Source organism: Trichechus manatus, unplaced genomic scaffold (assembly GCF_000243295.1).
Source record: "Trichechus manatus latirostris isolate Lorelei unplaced genomic scaffold, TriManLat1.0 scaffold00235, whole genome shotgun sequence".
NCBI lineage: Eukaryota > Metazoa > Chordata > Mammalia > Sirenia > Trichechidae > Trichechus > Trichechus manatus.
Window position 1 is genome coordinate 1,112,764 of NW_004444171.1, and position 6,837 is coordinate 1,119,600.

The following is a 6,837-nucleotide window of genomic DNA, read 5'->3' on the forward strand; positions in this document are numbered from 1 at the left end:
CGGCGGTGGCGACGGGACCAGCAGGTCCGCCCGCTGCCCCGCGCCACCCGCGCGCCAGCCACCGGTCGCAGGAGCTTGTGCGGCCGCGGTGGTAGTCGGAGCGTGTGCCGGCGGGGCGGGCGGGCTTCGGGACAGTCACGCGGGGAGGAGAAAGTGTGTGCGCCGCCTGAAGTTTGCCGCGCAGGGAGCCGGGGCGTACACGCACGGCCAACCCGCGGGGCGTTCTCCGCGTAGGCAGGTGGCGCGGGCTACCCTGGGGCGGGGGCAGGTCCTCCGCCCCGGTCCGCGGCGACCCGGGGGTCCTGCACAGCGCGCGCTACCCAGGTGCGGAGCCCCGCGGCCACAGCCACGCGCGCGGGACCACCCCGGTCGAGTGAGCCAAAGTCCAGGTCGTAGCCGGCGGGGGGCGGGGGAGTGTGCAGGAGAAATGGGGAACAATGCGAGTGAGCAACTTCAGGAAGTCATTGTGAAAGAAAGCTGGGACGAGCACCAGGGCGAAGGGAACAGGGCATTCTAACAAGTGCCTGCGCTGCCCGCGCCTGGGGGCGGCTCCGCGCGCTGCCGCGACAGTGGCGACGACCCCTCAGTCCCGCCGGAGCGGACCCAAGCCCGGACGGGACGCTCGGCCGCGGCGAGGCGGGCGAGGAGAGCGAACCCGGCAGGACAGAGGGACCCCCAGCTCCAAAGTTACTCTGCACACCCGAGGATCAGTTTTGGCCCCCAGAGTCCGACGCAGAAATCCACGTGAGTTTTTCCAAATTGAATTTCAAAAGGAAAACTTGGGTAGCTGATGGATTAAAAAAAAAGAGAGAGAAGGAAAGAAAAGACTAGCCGGTAGGATTTTGACACCCAGGTTTCGCTAAGGTCCGCCCTATCCTTTCTGAGGACAGTGAGAGCGCTCACTTTGTCTGATCCGGCACCACTTTTGGCTGTGACATCAGGGGTGCGGGACCAGGCTGGCAGTGGGAACACTTCTGAGCAGACCCCGCAGTTTCCTTGAAGAGTATGTTCTAGCTCCAAGTCATATTTAAATTTATACCTACATAGTGAGATCAGAGAAGTCAAGAGCATTTCTTATTTTTGAGGTGAGAGCTTTTTGGCTACACTCTAAAATAATTGGATTGACTGTTAACTTGCCTTCTGCTACATAAGAGTTATCCAGGTTTTGAAAAGTTAGAACTTTTGCTGACTGTAGCTTGGCTATCCAGCCGGCAGACCGTCTCACGAAAACCCTCAGTTACAAGGACCGGTGTTAGTTGTGATTATATTTTAAGTGTATTTTAAAAATTTGTCAAGCATTGCTGGTGATTTCTAAGGAATCTCATGTGGGAGTGATTGTTTTTTCTTCTGTTTTGGGGAAGATAATGTTTCCATAGGGTATGACCAGGCAGGGCTTTCAAATGTAATTTCCATTCTGTTTTGGAGCTTGAGCCTCCAGTGAAGTAAGAGTGAATTTCAGTGCGGTCTGCTTTGCTGGGTTTTCTCCACTCTGCTGTAGACAGTATATTTCAGCTTTGAGGTACCTTTTCATGGTATAACCCTTGTTTTACATTTTCAGTAGCAAAATGGTGTTAAGAAATGATATCACCTTGCTGGTTGAATTAACTTCTGTTAAAAGAGGAAAACTTATGGAAGTTGAAAATATTTAATATGTCTAATATTTAAACTTTTGCAGAAATTCAGATGAGTTTAAGGATTCATTCACTTTGGTTAGGAGTCAGAGGGAGAGGGAAGCCTGCAGGAAAGGTCCCAGGCCTCTTGAATTTATTTCTTTGTTTGAAGACAGTGTTAATGATTGGATCAGTTCTACTCATCTTTCATTTGGGATTTTAAAAAGTAATAATTTAAACATGAAACTGAATGTTTATATTAGAATGTATCAGACATGTTTTGGTAACAAATCAGATTATTTTGGTATGTGGTTTAAAATTTAAACACTCCCACTGACAAATACTCCCAGTGACTTTTAAATGAAAAACTGATGCCGTCAAGTCAATTCTGACTCATAATAGTGACTTTAAAAAGTCCTAGTGACAGAAAGATCCACCTGCTTATATTGTTATCATATAATATGCAGGACATAATATTGGGCACAATGCTGGACATAAAATAATTTTGGACAAAATGTTGCTTTTCATATATAAATAATGATGTCACATTTTAAAATCCTGTGCAATTCTGGTGTGATACAATGTCTCTAATTTCATATTTTCGAGTGAACGTAGGTGTACATTCCTCTTTTACATGGAAGACAATATGCCTCCAGGTCTTTTGCAGTGTGCTAGAGCCTATGACCAAACATTACATTGAGTTAAATGGTCATATTTCCTTCCCCTTTTCCTTCATGATGATAGTTGAAGGCAGGAGTTTTAGAAACTCCTCCATGTGTGTTTGTTTAACACAGCAGCGTTTTAATGAAAGTGCTGCTGCTTTGAAAACTACACATCCTTAAAAATTGTGGAGCATCTTAGCAACAGTAGCCCACCATCGTGGTATCACAGGATGAGCCTGCCAGGCTGGTAAATACAAGAGTGGATGTGCGATGTTGGACCCTTCTGGGAAGTTTATACCTAGTCTCTTGAAAAGAAGGCAAACTGTGGCTATCCTTGCAGCGTTTGACTTGTTGAAAAATGAAGATCAGGGTGCATTTATTGGCCCAGAGGTCTAAAACTCAGCCGTGCTGCCAGCCCCTGCATTTTCTTTACTTGACTCATTGCTTAGAGTTTGAGATTGGAGGGTTTTTTTTGTTTGGGGAACATTTTTTTTGTTGATTTGGATTTGTGTGTTTCACCATTGGTTAATATGGTAGCATATTGTCCATATACATGTTAAAACTTCCAAAATTTGAGAGAATACAAAATACGCATACAATATACATTTACATTTGTATACAAATATATATGTTATATATATACAAATGTAAATGTATATATGTGGCTATTTCTATATGGCTGCCTACTACATGCCATTCTGTGACACACACCCACTCCTACACATTATATATATGTATGTGTGTGTATGTGTGTGTGTATGTAATCTCAAAATATGTATATATTTCAAGAAAGAAAGCTGGGGCAATATATATATGTATTTCAAGATTATGTATGCATTCACAGATACAGGAAATGAATAAGTAAATGAATTATATGTGCATATGAACACACAAAGCACACACACAAGTGTGAGCGAGAGGGCATGGAGCAGAGCAGAAAAGAGTTTTAACATCAAATAGATCTGACTGAAATAATAGCAATTTTTTTAACTTTTTACTAAAACAAGACAGATTTTCCTATTTATGATGGTGAATTTAGGCATAAATGATGTTCATATTTTGGATGTCTGTCCAATATTATATGTTCACGTAATGTAACTGCAGTTAACTAATAATTTGTCAAGGATAGCACCGTAGTGACATTTTTTTTTTTTTTCATTCTGTAATCTTTATAACAGATGATTTTTCTGTGAAATAAGTACTGGTTTTTGTTGCCTTTTTCTAGAGGAGATTCATGAGTAGATCCAGTTCACAGAAAGCAAACCGACGCCTTTCTGGGTTCTCTGCTAACTGGTGCTCGTCTCTAAGACTGAGAAATATTTTCAGGCATCCTGACTCCTGATTCTAGTGTAGACAGGGGCTGCACTTCCTGCCCCTGACCGTTCACATCACTCCTGCCCAGTGTCCATTCGTTTGTATTTGCAGGGAACTGAGAGGTGGTTTTTTTCATACATGTACTGTATTATTTTATTCTATGGGGAGAAAAAAAACCCCAGATGTAAAAGCAACAAGTGACCCATCCTTTGAGGCTCGTAAGAGGAGAGACAGTAAGTGAGTGATTTCACATCTTGAAACAGATCATAATTTTGCTCAAAAAAGGCACATGTAAATTTTTGATCTAGGTCTTAGAAATGTTGAGTTTCAGAATATCAGCATTTTACACACACACACACACACACACACACACACACACACACATATTTACAATTCAGATGAGGAGTGAGATAGGAATGGGTTTTGTCAGGGACTTAGTCACCCCAAACCAGGCTATAGCAGCAGTAACAAAACTGTTTTTATTGAGGTGTTGACTAATACTCTGACTGGTTTCTTCCTGGAGACCCATAGCTTTATTGTATTTCTTTGCAATTCAATAAATTTCTTCACACTCAGGTTCTCTTGTAACCAATGTTCCCTCTTTAGATTTTCAGTGCCGTTGTTTTCATAGCGTTTGACTTCGTTTTTAGCGTTTGATGGTATTCCAACACATATCTTGAAGACATGATGAAACATTCACAGCGCACTGCTGCATATTACCAATGAAACAGAATGACAGAAGAACTTTGGCAGAAAGTGTTTAATTGGAGAGGCAGGGGCTGTCCTTTTTTGGAGAGTCTCCCTGGTGGTTACTCCTGAGAAGACCTGAAAGGAAAGGAACTGAGTGAGGCCTAATCTGCAGGCAACTGTCAGGCTGTTTCAGTTAACTTTTTTTTTTTTTTCTTTCCCCTGCTTTATTGTGATAAATAAGGGATGCCAAAGGTGTCTTCAGACAACCACCTGGTAATAAACTGTTAAAAATGGTAAAGACCCTAAATCACAGGTGTGGGGTGGGGTATCTTCCTCGTTGTTGCAGGCCTGGTCTTATTTCCTTTCCCCTAGCCATTTCTGACTTTGGGGAACTCAACGATTCCTGTTGACTAAAAGAGCACACTCTCCTACCACAAGCCTGACAAATCAGACGTCCAAATAATTTCTGAACTAACTCACTTTGGTTAGGGCAGGAAGCACAGGCTCCTTTTCTGTCTGTGTTTTCCTGCAAGAAAACTTATCTTCCCTCCTTTTTTGCATATTTGGCAAGTGGTTTCCCGGAGCCCAGCCTGAAGGCAGCAGTGGAACTTTGGGGAGGAGGAAGCAGGAGGACTGCAGCAGGATCCCTTCCCAGATGGACTGAGTTAGAGGGGACTCCAGGGGGCACCGGGTCCAGAGGCCTGGATCCTGAAAGTCTGGATTCGGGTGGGAAACGCAGCTCTCCTTCAGGCTCTGGGAGACACACGAGGTGATTGGTAAGTGCCACACAGTTCTTTGCTGAGCTTGCATGGACCTCAGCAGCCAGCCGTTTCTTCTCTTTTCTGAGGGGCTTTTCAGGAGAGGCCCAGTGTCCCTTCCAGGCAGCCTCCCTGGCCAGCTGCAAGGACCTAGGCAGGCTGTCTGGGGGTGATGGAGAGCATCATTAGGCTCCATTTTCACGCTTTGCTTTCGGGTTGTCCCCGTGCCCCACCTCCTGATAGCTTGTGGCGCGGGGCCACGGCTTAACGAATTGCTGAAAACGGGCCCCAATTAGTGGAAGAGGGCTTTCTTCATATTTTCTCATTCGAGTGTGCAATGATTCATTTTTCTTCAGCAATCAGCTCGCTGCTAAAGGAAATCTGAGTCTCTTCCCGCCACCCCCAACCCCCCGGCAAAGTTAATTTTAATGGGTGTGCAATTGGTGTGGAGCTTCTGGGGGATAATGGCAGAGCGTGGGGACTAGGAAGGAGGAACCTAACAGTTTTGTCTGCTTGTCTCCCCCTTTCTCTCTTTCTTTCATTTGTTCATTCATTCTTTCTGTCATTTGGGGAGCTTTCTCGGAGATTAATGAAGCAGCTAAGAACTGCATAAAATGTTTTAAGATGGTCTTATATACGTATTAAAGTCGATTTTTATCCTCCATTTTTAACATCACATATTAAAATCTAAACTTCAAAGCATGTTCTGTTACTTTGGAACTGTTTAAAAGTGAACAATATGATTTGGATTGGAATATTGATTTATCAGTTTTTGATAAGTATTTGTTGTTAAATCAGATTTCCCTGGCTAATTTGGAGCAAATACAATCTGACCATACCATATAAGACACTAAAAAATCAAAAAAACCAAGCCTCTTGCCGTCGAGTCAATTCCGACTCTAGACCTAATGGGAAAAATGTTGGATTGAGAATCTTGAGGAGAAATGAAAATGAGGAATTGATCTTTTACAAGCTTATTTCTCAGGCACTCTAAAAGTTCCACCAGTGCATTTAATGGAAACTAGAGACAGTGACCCCCTGCTGTGAGCCCCACTTTTAGTGTGAAAAAGTGACCTTTTCCTCCCTTTTTTTGTGCTGAGTTTTATGTAGAGCAGAAAATTTAAGTGAAATTTAAAGAGATTCAAGGTATATACATATTGATAAAATCATGTCTCCCACTTCATTAAATTAAAATTACACAGTTAATTATCTCAGGTTGTTAAAGATAAGGCAATGAATTACCATTTAAAAAAATCTGGTTTGGAAATTTATGTAATTTTCTGCATGTGTTTTCCCAATTGAGTGTGTGGTTGTATATGTTCTTCTGAAAAACATAAAGAATTTCATTTTAATTAAGAGCAGCCAAGACGAAAAAGGATTTCCTTTAAAAAAAAAAAAAGTGAAACATTGAAAATAAATAATTTAAAATTATTTAAGGGCTCAGAATATTCTGACTATAGCATTTAAAATAAGTTTTCTTAGATTTTACTCATTTTACTCTTTGATAGACATGAGCATTTTCTGCCAGATTAATAAAGACTTGCCAGATTTTGGCAGCCATATAAATGAGGAAGTTCGCAGCTTCTGTGAAGTTCTACCCATTGAAACCTACCCTCCCTCCCCCGGGTTTGCATGAGGACCTTGTAGGCTGAAGGTTGATGATTGCAGAATTTTTTCCACACAATCCTGAGGGCTCTGATTGGGACTGATAGCCACATTTTACATAGGCTTTGTTATATGTTGCATGGTGTTTAGGTATGAACTTCCTAAAGGTGTGTCCAGGTTTGAGTAAAAAGGCTTCTG

General features: G+C 42.7%; 1 protein-coding gene across 17 annotated transcripts in view; it reads left to right on the forward strand.

Annotated features, from left to right (window-relative positions):
- Positions 1-183: 183 nt before the first annotated feature.
- IKZF1 (IKAROS family zinc finger 1) overlaps positions 184-6,837 on the forward strand; it is a 110,643-nt gene continuing 103,989 nt past the window's right edge. For 13 of the 17 annotated variants that reach the window (XM_023743083.1, XM_023743088.1, XM_023743091.1 and 10 more), the window contains exons 1-2: positions 932-1,085; positions 4,848-5,052. The gene's annotated coding sequence lies outside the window, so the exon portion shown is untranslated. Of the gene's footprint in view, positions 745-931; positions 1,086-4,847; positions 5,053-6,837 lie in introns of those variants that run through there. The other 4 variants (XM_004389146.3, XM_023743085.1, XM_004389145.2 and 1 more) reach the window with 4 other exon arrangements.